Raw genomic sequence first — 12,900 nt, forward strand, 5'->3', positions numbered from 1 at the left:
AAACAAGCTACTGGGTCCACACGCCACCTCCAAGTTAAATAACCATAGCTGTAGCCTATCTGATTTCCTGAAAGATTATCTGCACAGGTACAGCCTTGTACTTCACAAAGATTCAAGGTTTTCAAATCAGCTGGAGACTAAAACCATGTAGACAAGCAAGGTCCTAGGTTCAAGAGTTGGGCTGCATAGGATTGACTGATCTGAGTCAGGTTTATGGGAAGAACACAGTGGCAGTGAATATCCTGGGAACCACTCTTGTTTCACTGCCCTACAATTCTGAAATGTACAGTGGAAATCCTGTTCACATTTATAGATCCATCTTCACAGTACAATATTAATTTCTCAGGCAGACATGAAAGATCCCTCGATCACTACTAGAAAAAAGAGTGAAGGAGTTATTCTTAATGCTCTGCTTAATACGTATCCATCACCATGATGGTTTTTGCATTATAACTATGACCACGCTTCTAATGTATTCCATTGGAGTCATACTTGGCACATAGAAAGATGGTTGTGGTTGCTAGAGATCAGTCATCTCAGCTCTAGAACAACTCTGCAGGAGTTCCTTAGGGCAGTATCCTGGACCCAACCATCTTCAGCTGCTTCATCATTGACCACCATAAGATCAGAAGTGGGGATGTTAATTGATGTCCGCAAATACTGAAGCAGTCCAGTTCAAAACACAGCAAGACCTGAACAGTATCCAGGCTTAGACTGAAAAGCGGCAAGCAATATGTATGTCACACAAATGCCAGACAATGATCATTTACAATAAGAGACAGACTATGCATTGCCCCTTGACATTCAATGGCAATGCCTTCACTAAATCCCCCATTATCTACATCCTGAAGGTTAACCTTGATCAGGGCCAGTTGTACGAATATTGTGGCTACCCGAATGGCTCAACAACTGAGAATCCTGCAGCAAGTAACTTACTTCCTTACTGACCTAAGTGTACCCACTATCAAGAAGACACAAGTCAGGAGTGTGATGGAATATGCTCCACTTGCCTGGATGTGTGTAGTTCCAGCAACATTCAAGAAGCTCAACACCATCCAGGACAGTTCGATTAACACCACATCCACAAACATCCATTCCCTCCACCATCAAGGCACAGTGGTAACTCTGTTAATGAGATGCATGACAGTAATGTACCAAGATCCTTAGATAGCACCTTCCAAACCCAGGATTTATATCCGACTAGAGGGATAAGAGCAGGAGATACATGGAAATCACACCATTTAAAGATTTCCCTCAAACTACACAGTATCCTGATTTGGAAATGTATCACCATCCTACTGTCATTGGGTCAAACTCCTGGCATTTCCATATCAATAGCATGCAGATTGCAGCAGTTCTCCACCATCTTTACGATGGAAAACAAGATGGGCAATAAATGCTAGCCTATCCAGTGACCCTCACATTCCCTGAATTAATTTTCAAAAGTTTAGCTGTGAGTTTTTTTAACCATATGCTGTGGTGTAAAGGCTACCACTGTATATCGATACCAATTTTTTGTTGGTTTGAATAGAATCTCAATGCAGTTATGAGACATTATTGCAACATAGAGATGTACAGCATGGAAACAGACCACTCGATCCAACCCGTCCATGCCGACTAGATATCCCAACCCAATCAAGTCCCACCTGCCACCACCCGGCCCATATCCCTCCAAACCCTTCCTATTCATATACTCATCCAAATGCCTCTTAAATGTTGTAATTGTATCAGCCTCCACCACTTCCTCTGGAAGCTCATTTCATATCCGTACTACCCTCTGTGTGAAAAAGTAACCCCTTATGTCTCTTTTATATCTTTCCCCTCTCACCCTAAACCTATGCCCTCTAGTTCTGGACTCCCTGACTCCAGGGAAAAAACTTTGCCTATTTACCCTATCCATGCCCCTCATAATTTTGTAAACCTCTATAAGGTCACCCCTCAGCTTCCGATGTTCCAGGGAAAACAGCCCCAGCCTGTTCAGCCTCTCCCTGTAGCTCAAATCCTGCACCCCTGGCAACATCCTTGTAAATCCTCTCTGAACCCTTTCAAGTTTCACAACATCTTTCCGATAGGAAGGAGACCAGAATTGCATGCAATATTCCAACAGTGGCCTAACCAATGTCCTGTATGGATTTGGGTTAAATATTGAGTTGCAGTTAAATCAGACAATAAATGTATTTCTGTAGTGAAATGAGGAAAGGTCAATTTCCTGAAATTCCTCCCTGATAGCATTCTGTATGTACCTACACTGCAAGGACTGGAGAGGAACTAAAAGTGGCTCACTATTGCCTTCTGTGGGACAATTCGGGATGAAAATAAATGCTGAATCAGCCAGAAATGCCCACAGCATGTGAAAAAAATTATTTTACTTATGTTGCCCTGATGTACTCTTAATATGAATCCTTTTTTAATTGGCGTGACAAACATTTGCTGAGTCCATATTCACAACAAATTGGATTAAATATCAGATTTTATCCAGAATATTTTGTCAAGCTGCATGTTATTTAATTGTATATTTCTGTAATTATTAGTTGAGCCCAGTAATTGGTCTTTCTGTGAGTAGTCGGTATGGATCATCAATGTTGTGTTAAAGCAACCAAACATAGCTTAAAAATTAAAAATAGCAATACTGAAAATTAGTGACAGGTTAAAATGTCTTTTCACTTTACACAGGAGCAGCTGTGTGTCTCTAACATCTTCACATTTAAAACAAAAACAAATTTTTGTTTAACTGAGAGAACAATGAAGAAATGCCTTTTTCTGCTTCAGTTCACGTTGCTGAAGGGAGTACAAGTATACATTTGCACAATATCTTGCTGCTACAGCCTGACCCAGTTTCCATAACAACACTCACCATACTGTCAAATTTAATGGGCTCAGTATTAGAATTTAGATGCACATAGTGTAATGTTAGTAAGTACAGCTTTTATCCCAGACTTTGCTGTACAATGGAGGAATTGTGTTATAGGCAATAGATAAGAAATGTACTGATGATAAATAGTTAAAATGGATATAAAACGGGCTTCATTCGAAGGCTCACTGATGATGTGATGAAACGTATGGTGATGAAATATCTGAAAATGAACCTTCCAGCTCAGTGAGCAAACCTACATCCAGGATGTAAAATATATTATGTATAAAATGAACCCGCCTGATTGCTAACTTCAAATAGCCTACAAACACATGAATTTTCCATCTCACAGACATTTGCTTCTTAGGTGCAGTCCCATTGACTTTTCCAATTCCCATGATCCTGTCACTGGTAAGACATGTCTTCAGCTTGTCCAGGCCAGAAACGATTGAGTGGGAACCTGATTGAGGTAAGGGGTATAAGATTATGCAGGACATGGAAAGGGTGGATAGATAACAGCCATTCCCCTTAATTGAAGGGTGGGAGAAAGTGAGGACTGCAGATGCTGGAGAGTCAGAGTCGGAAAGGGTGGTGCTGGAAGTGCACAGCAGATCAGGTAGCATCCAAGGAGCAGGAGAGTCAACGTTTTGGGCTGAAGCCCTTCATCAAATGCTTTTCCAGCACTACCCTTTCAACTCTTAATTGAAGGGTCAATAATAAGGGGCATAATTTTAAGATGACAGGTAGGAAGTTTAGAGTGCATTTGAGGATGTGTAGGTTTCAGAATGCACTGTCTGATAGAGTATTCGAAACAGTCACTTCACAATATTTAAAAAATTTTTGGGTGAGCACTTGAAATGTTGTTGAATGTCAAAGGGAGATAGTTAGATTCTATCATTGTTGATTGCACCACACAAGTGACAAATATCACTTGAAAGTTATCAGCCCAAATCTGAACGTGGTTTAGTTTTATGGGCTGGACACAGATTGTTTCAGAATCTGAGGTGCCATGAGTGGTATTGAACATTGTGCAGTCTTCACCAAACATGCTTACTTCTGATCTTATGATGTTGGGAAGGTCATTAATGAAGCTCCTTGAGATGATTGGTCTTAGGACACTATCCAAAGGAATTCTTCAAGTGATGTCCCAGAGCTGAGATAATTGACTTCCAATAACTACAACTACGTTATTTTCTGCTAGTTATGACTCCAACCAATGGAGACCCTGATTTCAATTGATTTCAATTTTGATAGGACTCCTTGATGCCAAATTTGGTCAAATGCTGCTTTGCTATCAAGGGTTGTCAAACTCCCCACACCGCTGGGGTTCAGTTTTCGTAGAATTTTCATAGAATCCAACTGCTTTACCAATGATTGAGAGTAGATTAATGGAGTAGTAAATGGCCAAGTTGAATGTGTCTTGGTTTTGTGGACAGTATTTAATATGGGTGATGAGGCTCTGACTGCTGGAGAGCCAATGAGACACTTGACTGGGCACCTGAGGGCCTTACCCCATGATCAATGGCCCTGGGAACAGAGGTTGTACATATCAAGAGTTGATTGGTCACTGGGAACTGGCACCTCTTCATTGCCTGGCAGAGTCACTGGCCTGGGATTGTCGTGGTTCCCAGCACAAAGGTGATGGATGGCAGGAGTAGGAATCACAACGAGGTTCCCTAGGGATCGGGGGAATGACAGAAAGAGAAGATTGTGGTTCTTCAAATTGTGTATTCTCATTGAGCTCTTTTGATCTGACCATCCTTTAACACAGATACCAGTGAATGGTAGCACAGTCTTTGTCTTCTTCTGTCTTTGTTGAATTTGGTTAAGTATTTCTTGGCTTGCTGGCCACTGTTTCCTCTTGACCCTTTGAAACATTTCTTGTTTTGCAATTATGTTATCTTAGCAAATTCTTCCCTGTTTTGGGATTCGGCCATGAATCTAAGAAGATCAATTAGATCTTTTACTGATTGCCCCTTGACCAATTGGTTGATCACAGTTTGTTGTTCAATCAGTGTTTCAACAGCTGTTTGCTTCTTGTTACAATAATGTTAAATGTGAACAATTGAATTTTAACTTTGTTTATTTGATTGTTATATCTGAGATCTAGCATGGTCTAAAATAGTTTTTAAAAAGGACAGATACTTATTAGTTACTAGCTGTGATCATCAAACCACAAACTGAGGCAAGTTCAAGAGACCCATATGAAATAACAGAAGTATCTTTACTGAAATTACTGCCTTATCTATAGACAGCATCAAGAAATTAGTTATCTCCTATAGCAATTCATACTTGCATGAATGCAGGTATTTGACATAAAAGGTTGTCTTCAATGGAGCCCAACTTGGAAATATACAAATAAACTATATTTCAGTGGCTGCTTGGCAAAACAGCAGAGGGAAGAAAAAATTGACTTGGTAACATAAGCAAAAAGCCTCTCTACTTGTTTCTCCCTGTCCCTTTCAGCCTTGCAGAAGACAATATCTAGTGAAAAAGAAAAATGAGGAAACAATTATTTTTTGAGAACTCCGAGATATCTCCAAGCGTTTGCCATTGCTGAGGATATGAGTCAACAATTAAACAACTGTGGTCTCAAGTAAAAATATCTAACACTCAGACTCTGAAGAATTTGAAATCACATAGCCATTATTCTTCCTGTCAGTAACAGACAATGTCTCCTTGAATTAAACCTTGTATATGGCTCCATCATTTGGATAAAATTAACTACGTTTTTAATTATTGTACAATATATCTACATGTTAAAAGAAATATAGATATTTGTTGTGAATGACCAAAAGGGAGTTAAAAAGAGGGAAGCTTCACAACTTTGTTTCTGGACAAGTTGTTTTGTTAGAGTTAGTGGGATTTCTGCTGACCTCTTAAATAAGTTGAGGTGCAAATAGTTCTCTTGTCTCAAAAGTGAGGAGTATTGATTTTGAGCTATATAAACATTTTAAGTCTCTGTAACTTTTAGCACTCCTGTATGACTGACAGTCATGCCACCTGAGAGGGGAAAATTTTAAAAGGGACCTAAGGGGCAACTTTTTCACGCAGAGGGTGGTGTATGCATGGAATGAGCTGCTGGAGGGTGGTACAATTACAACATTTAAAAGGTATCTGAATGGGTATATGAATAGGAAGGGTTTAGAGGAATATGGGCTAGGTGCTGTTAAATGGGACTAGATTAGGCTAGGATATCTGGTCGGCATGAACGAGTTGGACCAAAGGGTCTGTTTCTGTGCTGTACGTCTCTATGACCCTACACCATTGGACTGATCTCTATTGTCAGTAGCTTCTGTTTGTTAAGGAATGGTATTTTGTCTGACAGGACAGGGACCTCAGCATTTGTACAGAGATTAAATTTTGCAAGGTATATATATTTCTGTGAAACTCAGATCATTGGGACCATCAATTTCCTCGAAAATGCCTTAGGTATTTTTTCTAACATAGACTGATATATTATATTGAGATCTTTGCATAAACAACTTTCCTCTTTCCTGCAGTTTCGTAAAGGTGTCTTACTTTGTATGCTTAGTAATTGATTTTGGCATGATACTGTGTCTTGATAACTTCATGGGGTGACAGTTGAGTGTTCTACATCTCTAACCCTGAATCTGCGAGGAAATATTAAATATTTTGCAATTTCTTCTTAATGTCCAGTAATCTTATTACTGGAAGGTATTTTAAATCAGTACAATTAAAATACTGCTTGTAATCTGCTGTTCCTTAAACTTATATTCACAAATGTTGTTTTAAACTGAATTACTGCAGGATGTGTTTCTCACAATGCAGCATTCTCTTTACTTGCCATTCTTTCCAGCCTCTGCATTAGGGCGGCACGGTGGCTCAGTGGTTAGCACTGTTACCTCACAGCACCAGGGCCCCAGATTCGATTCCAACCTCAGGTAACTGTCTGTATGGAGTTTGCACATTCTCCCTGTGTCTGCGTGGGTTTCCTCCAAGTGTTCCGGTTTCCTCCCATGGTCTAAAGATGTGCAGGTCAGGTGAATTGGCCATGCTAAATTGTCCCATAGTGTTAGGTCAATTCATTAGAGGGAAATGGATCTGGGTGGTTTACTCTTCGGAGGGTCGGTATGGACTAGTTGGGCTGAAGGGCCTGTTTCCACACCGTAGGGAATCTAATCTAATTACTGCATGACCATTATATTCTTCCATCAAATTTTAAATTATATTTACAGGCTTTTCTATACTGATTTACTGCTATTGGGCATTTTTTCAAATCTTTATATCTCTCGATTCCTTATTGGGTTTCCCCACACTTTTTTTTAAAAAAAAGTCTTCCTGCCTTTTTTAATGATCAAAATATGGATTCCTCCCTTCTGTTGTCAAGTTAGAATTTTTTCACTTCTTCCCAGTTAAATTGAACATTTTCTTTCATGAACACACAGCTCTTTCTTCGAGAAAATTCTTGAAATAAAGTTCTCTGGTTTCAACCTTTATAAACGTCCCACTGAAATTACAGCTTAATCAACTGAGTCCCAGTCCTTAATCATGAAATTTTCCTGAATTTTCTTCTTCAGCTGCTGAAATCTTTCATTACATTCCCTTGAATTTAACCATTTTCATCTCAAATAAATTCTGAGGCCTTCACTTGATTCTGTAGGCCCTTACATCATTCCTTGCAACTGAGCCCCGTGCAGCCCTATGCTGATTGTGACAATACTCTTTGCAAGAGGGAAGAACTCTTTTTGACATTCCCTTGCCTTCTCTTTCTGGTTGGTGTCTTTTTTTATATTAACTTATTGCCTTTCCCCTTAAGGATCTCTACTTTTACCTCTTGGAGCCTTCTGTTGCCCATTTCAGTGTCTCCTTCCCTGAGGCCTCTGTACTTTCAAAGAGTGGTTTGCTTCTGTCACTTCCACACCCATGACCCAGTACCACTGGCCAGCTTCCATAGTTGCTGCTATCCCTCTCCGTTTGCGATCACATTTCAACAGCTGGCTAGTTAAAGTGGAAATGTTCCTAAAATAATAAACTCCCTTGCTTGTCATTTTTCCTTTTCTTCTGAATTTTTTGAATTTTGTCCTCCTTCAGGTGGGGGTCAGATCTGCGTCACTGCAACCATGGGGTATTTTCTCTGATGACCACTTCTGACATATTGTGGTATTTTGCCACCTCTACTGTATGTAATACCGGGTAAGGGTTATTAAGTTGGATAGGGTTCACAAGTCTTTCTTTGGCTTTTCTTTGTCTTGGACATATTTAGTGACAAATGGTAGAGAATACACTGCCATAAAAAATCTACAAAAGAAGCTTTGTGTTTAGATTACAAGAAGTATGATAGCATAGGTACAGCTATATTTGTATAGACATAGTTATGAGCACCTTAGAGAGCTGGTAGAGATACATCTGCTCCCTCCAAAAGCTAAAGTAGAACTCCTTGTCTTCATCCACAGACTGTATGTGCCATCAGTAGAATGGGTGGAGATAATGTAACACAAACATTAACCCCTTCAGAACCCATATACAATGTAGACAATCCCCAGTTATCCAGTACAGAATGTTGCTCCAATTATTCCAGACTTTTTAACTCCATCACTCGTCTTGGAAGTCTTCATGTGAAGAACATCTTGATATCCATTTTAAATTTGCAGTTTGTGTTGAGTCTGTGTCCCCATGTCGCATAGTATTTGAGGTAGTTTTGAGATTTACCATTCTTATAGCATTTCTCTCCTGTGTGGCCTCCCAGCTAACACCCTCCTTGAGCTTGTCCAGAACTCTACTCCCCATATCATAACTACCACCAAATCCCATTCACACAGTATGGCTTGACTCACTAGCCTATATTGGCTTTCATTCCAAAAAGTAAACCTCAGTTTTAAAACTTCTTTGTTTACAAACACTTGCATTGCCTTATCCCTCCAAACCTCCCATAACCCTACAAGTGTCCGAGATATCTAGGTTCCTCTATTTCAAGCCTCTAGTGGATCCCCAATTTCCACTGTTAGTGATACATTAGCTGTTGGGTCTTTAAACTCTGGAATTCCAACCCAAACTCCTGGCTTTTCTCTTTAAAAGTTACCCTTTTTGTTCAGCAATCTGGTCCAGTGTCGCATTAAATAACATTGCTGTGAGGAGTTCTAAATTTTCCATCAGTCATTTCTAATTCCCCTCTCCTGGTTGAATTACCTTTACTTTGCTCTTCACCTGTAGTATAAAAATCACCACTTCTGTCTGTCTATTACTCCACCATCTTCCCTTTTATTTACTTTACAATATTATTTGTACAAGCTTGTTCAGTTGAGCCATCCCCTTTGTCTGCTCCCTGTCTAATCAGTGAGCAGCAAGTTAAATCTCCTGAAAATATTCTCAACTCCATCCTCATTGATTGCACATTTATTTCCTTCTGACGGTTAGCATTTGACACTGTTACATTTTTGTATGCTATTATTTTGTCACATACTCGTTACTTCAACTCACTTCAACTGCCACTGTAAACATTTACTCAAATTAACATATGACCTAGCTAGTTTGGGGAAACTTGCAAAGGAAAAGTTCACATCTGTGTTTAGGAACACTAAGCAAAGTGCATGATCACGAGATCAAATGGAAGGAGTGTTACAGCAGCTAGAGTGTATTGGCGCTGCATTATATGAACTGAGAAATTGCAACTCACTCTATTGAGGAGTGTATGGCAATGCGGTGGGTGATGTGTTCAGTGTAGCTCCACAATGAAAAGAAGGATCATGCTGCATCTACAACACACAGAAACAATGATTTACACAATGCCTTTCATAACCTCAGACTATGCCAAAGGCTGGGGCTCCGGTGCAGTACCAAGAAGGTCCTGTACTACTGGTGGTGCTGCCTTTGAGATGAGATCCAAAGCCAAAACCCCATCTGCTCTTCATGTGCAAGTGAAAGATCTCATGGCACTGAGCAGGGGATTTATTGAATTTACATTGCAAATTTTAAAAAATCTCTCATGGGGCATAATTGTCACTAGCAGGCCAGCATTTATTACTCATCTCTAATTGCCCTTGCGAACGTTTTGGTGAATTACCTTCTTGATCTGTTGCAGACCATATGCTGCAGGTAGAGCCACAGTGCCATTAGGGATGGAATTCCAGCATGTTGACCCAGTGACAGTGAAGGATTGGTGATAAATTTCCAAGTTCAGGTGGGGAGTGGCTTGGAGAGGACCATGTAGGTCGTGGTGCTTCCATGTATCTGCTGCCCTTGCCCTTCTAGATGTAAGAAGTTGAGCTGCCTACGAGTCTTGGATGAATTCTCACTGCTACTGAATATTAATGGCGGACGAACTGGATGCTTGTGGATGTGGTGCACAAAACATCCACTCCCTCCACCACCAAATGCTGAGTAGCAGCAAGGTGAATGATCTATAAGATGCACTGCAGAAATTTGCCCAAGATCCTTCAATCACTTATTTTGCATTTTCTGTATCTTGCTTATCACATGGTTTATCCTGATGCTGTGTTGTGGGATCTTGCTGTGTGCAAATCTGCTGCCAAATTTCCTGCTTTACAACAGTATCTGCTCTTCAAAAGCACTTCATTGGCTGCAAAGTGCTTTGAGGGAGTCTGCTCTAAAACCCACTCAATTTTAAGTCATTTCAGCATTTCAAAAACTGATTATGAATACATTTTAGCAAGGAGAGGTTAGTAAGCAATATAGAATCTATTTGGGGCAATGGAGTTAAAATATGGATCAGTCATGGTCTAACTGAAAGACAAAATGTGCTCAAACCGCTAAGTGGCATCTTCAAGCTCCTTGGAAGGACAGGCTACAGTAGGAGTCAGCAAGCTTGTCCATAGAATACAGTCCTGAAGAGAAATCTTGTTGCGCCTGGTCAGACATTAAATATTTTCCTACACTACACCAAGATACTGGAGAGAATCATAAACATTTAATATAGTAAACTTTTTATTTAAAAACCATCTGTGCACCTGCAGCACCATCTAGTGAACTGGTATTTGAAATGGCAACAGTGCCACCTAGGTAAAAACAATGACTGCAGATGCTGGAAACCAGAGTCTAGATTAGAATGGTGCTGGAAAAGCACAGCAGGTCAGGCAGCACCCAAGGAGCAGGAAAATCGACGTTTCGGGCAAAAGCCCTTCATCAGGAACAGTGCCACCTAGTCTTGGGAAGTCTAAAAGACAAGGAACAGTAGAGAACACAAGTAACAGCCTAAAAGAAGGAAGACTTGCATCAATAGAATTGTCAAATCACATCGCACAGAAGGAGGTCCTTTGGATCACTGTATCTTTAGTGGCTCTGTGAAAGAACTATCGAATTAGCCCCACGTCCCTCTTGATATCCCACACACTGCAAATATTTCCATTTCAACTATGTATCAAGTTACCATCAAACTTGTTTCCATCACCACTTTACAAGTCCGTTCCTGATCAGAACAGTTCATTTCAATTACTTGTTTTTCATGACTTCAGAATGTCCAAAGAACTCTACAACCAACATTAGAGAATGCTGTAATGTAAAAATACACAGTTTAAGAAAATTGGGAACATTTATCAACATTAACAAAGAGTGATACATGTGTCAAAACCAAATACATGGTTTAAAATTCTGACACAGGAACCAAATGTGAGATGTAGGAAATGTGTATGAAACACAAGAATCATGGTTCCCCTAGTAAAACTCCACAGAAACTCTCTCTCTTACCCGTTTCCAGATAGTCACACCACCATGTGGGTATCTCCATTCTCTCCAGCAGCTTCTCATCTTTTCTTTAAGTTTTATATTTCTTTCTTTGGAACGCTTTTTTCTGCTTTTCTCCTGCTTGCTCATATGCAAACCCCTCTTCATTCCAGCAGCTCTTTGCCCCATATAATGGAGATTTTTGGGATGACGAAGGGGCTTGACAGCAGATACATGTGCAGAAGATGCTGCCATTTATTGAATTGAGACTAGAATCAAGCTTGACAAGCAGGAGGCTGGAAGAACACAGCAAACCAGGCAGCATCAGGAGGTGGAGAGGTCAACGTTTTGGGTATAACCCTTCTTTAGGATGGTCAGAGCTAATCAATGTAATTGCTAATCAATCTAAAAGGGAAATATTGCCAGGTAGTGGTTAGAATGTGCAACTTGCTACAACAGGAGTCTGTGAGGCATGTAGCATTTAAGGGGAAGTTGGAAAAACACAGAGAGGGAAGGAATCAAAAAATATGTTAATCAGGTTAGGTGAAGAGGCATTGGAAGAGGGTCCAGCAGGGACCAATTGAGCTGAATATAACCCTTATTACTTGTGTTACCCCATTAGCCAATGTAACCTCCCCATTTCACTATCACCCACTTCATTCCTTTTTCCTTTTTACATTCCTTAAACCTGTATGGGCTGAAAGATCAACTTGGACCTTCTATTGGTCAGTAATCTACAAAAGTAAATCAATTTTCAAATCAAATTTACATGGCAGAAAGTATGAAAAGTTGGTCAACCTGCAGTAACAGTTGAGGAGTATTTGCACCACTTAGCTTTTAGAGGATAGAAAGGTCACCAGATGCAGGAGTCATCTTCATATATGACATTCTTGGAGGAGTTTATGAGAGTGGAATTGCTTTCTCTTTCCCACCATTTCCATTTTTAGGGTAACTTTTTATAGATGGTCAGCCTCGTAAAGTGGAGATTGGGGCAGGTTAGATATCCAGTTGGCATACCCTTGGGAAGTAAAGCACTCCACCATCCAGCAGGACCGGGAGTAGTAGTGCACAGGAACAGCAGGTTCTTCCTCAAATGACACAGCTTCCTGCCTTGGGACATCTATTGTTCCTTACCTGACAGCATAATGGGACTACCTCCACCCCATGAACTGTCATGGTTGAGAATAAAACCTCTCACTCCCTCTGGCAAGGCGAGTAGGCCAGTAATTGCTGAGCTCTTTGCTAGCCAGCTTCCTCTGTGACACCTGCTGAAAAAACACAAAGGCAAGTGTTACCAATGGACACATGTAATGATTACATTCTATCAAAGTAATGCCTAATGTTGAAAGGAAGCTCTGCACAGATTGAAATGCTGAGGAGGTATGCAATCTTCATCAGGCAACCATTGC

This window comes from Chiloscyllium punctatum, chromosome 48 (genome assembly GCF_047496795.1).
Source record: "Chiloscyllium punctatum isolate Juve2018m chromosome 48, sChiPun1.3, whole genome shotgun sequence".
Taxonomy (NCBI): domain Eukaryota; kingdom Metazoa; phylum Chordata; class Chondrichthyes; order Orectolobiformes; family Hemiscylliidae; genus Chiloscyllium; species Chiloscyllium punctatum.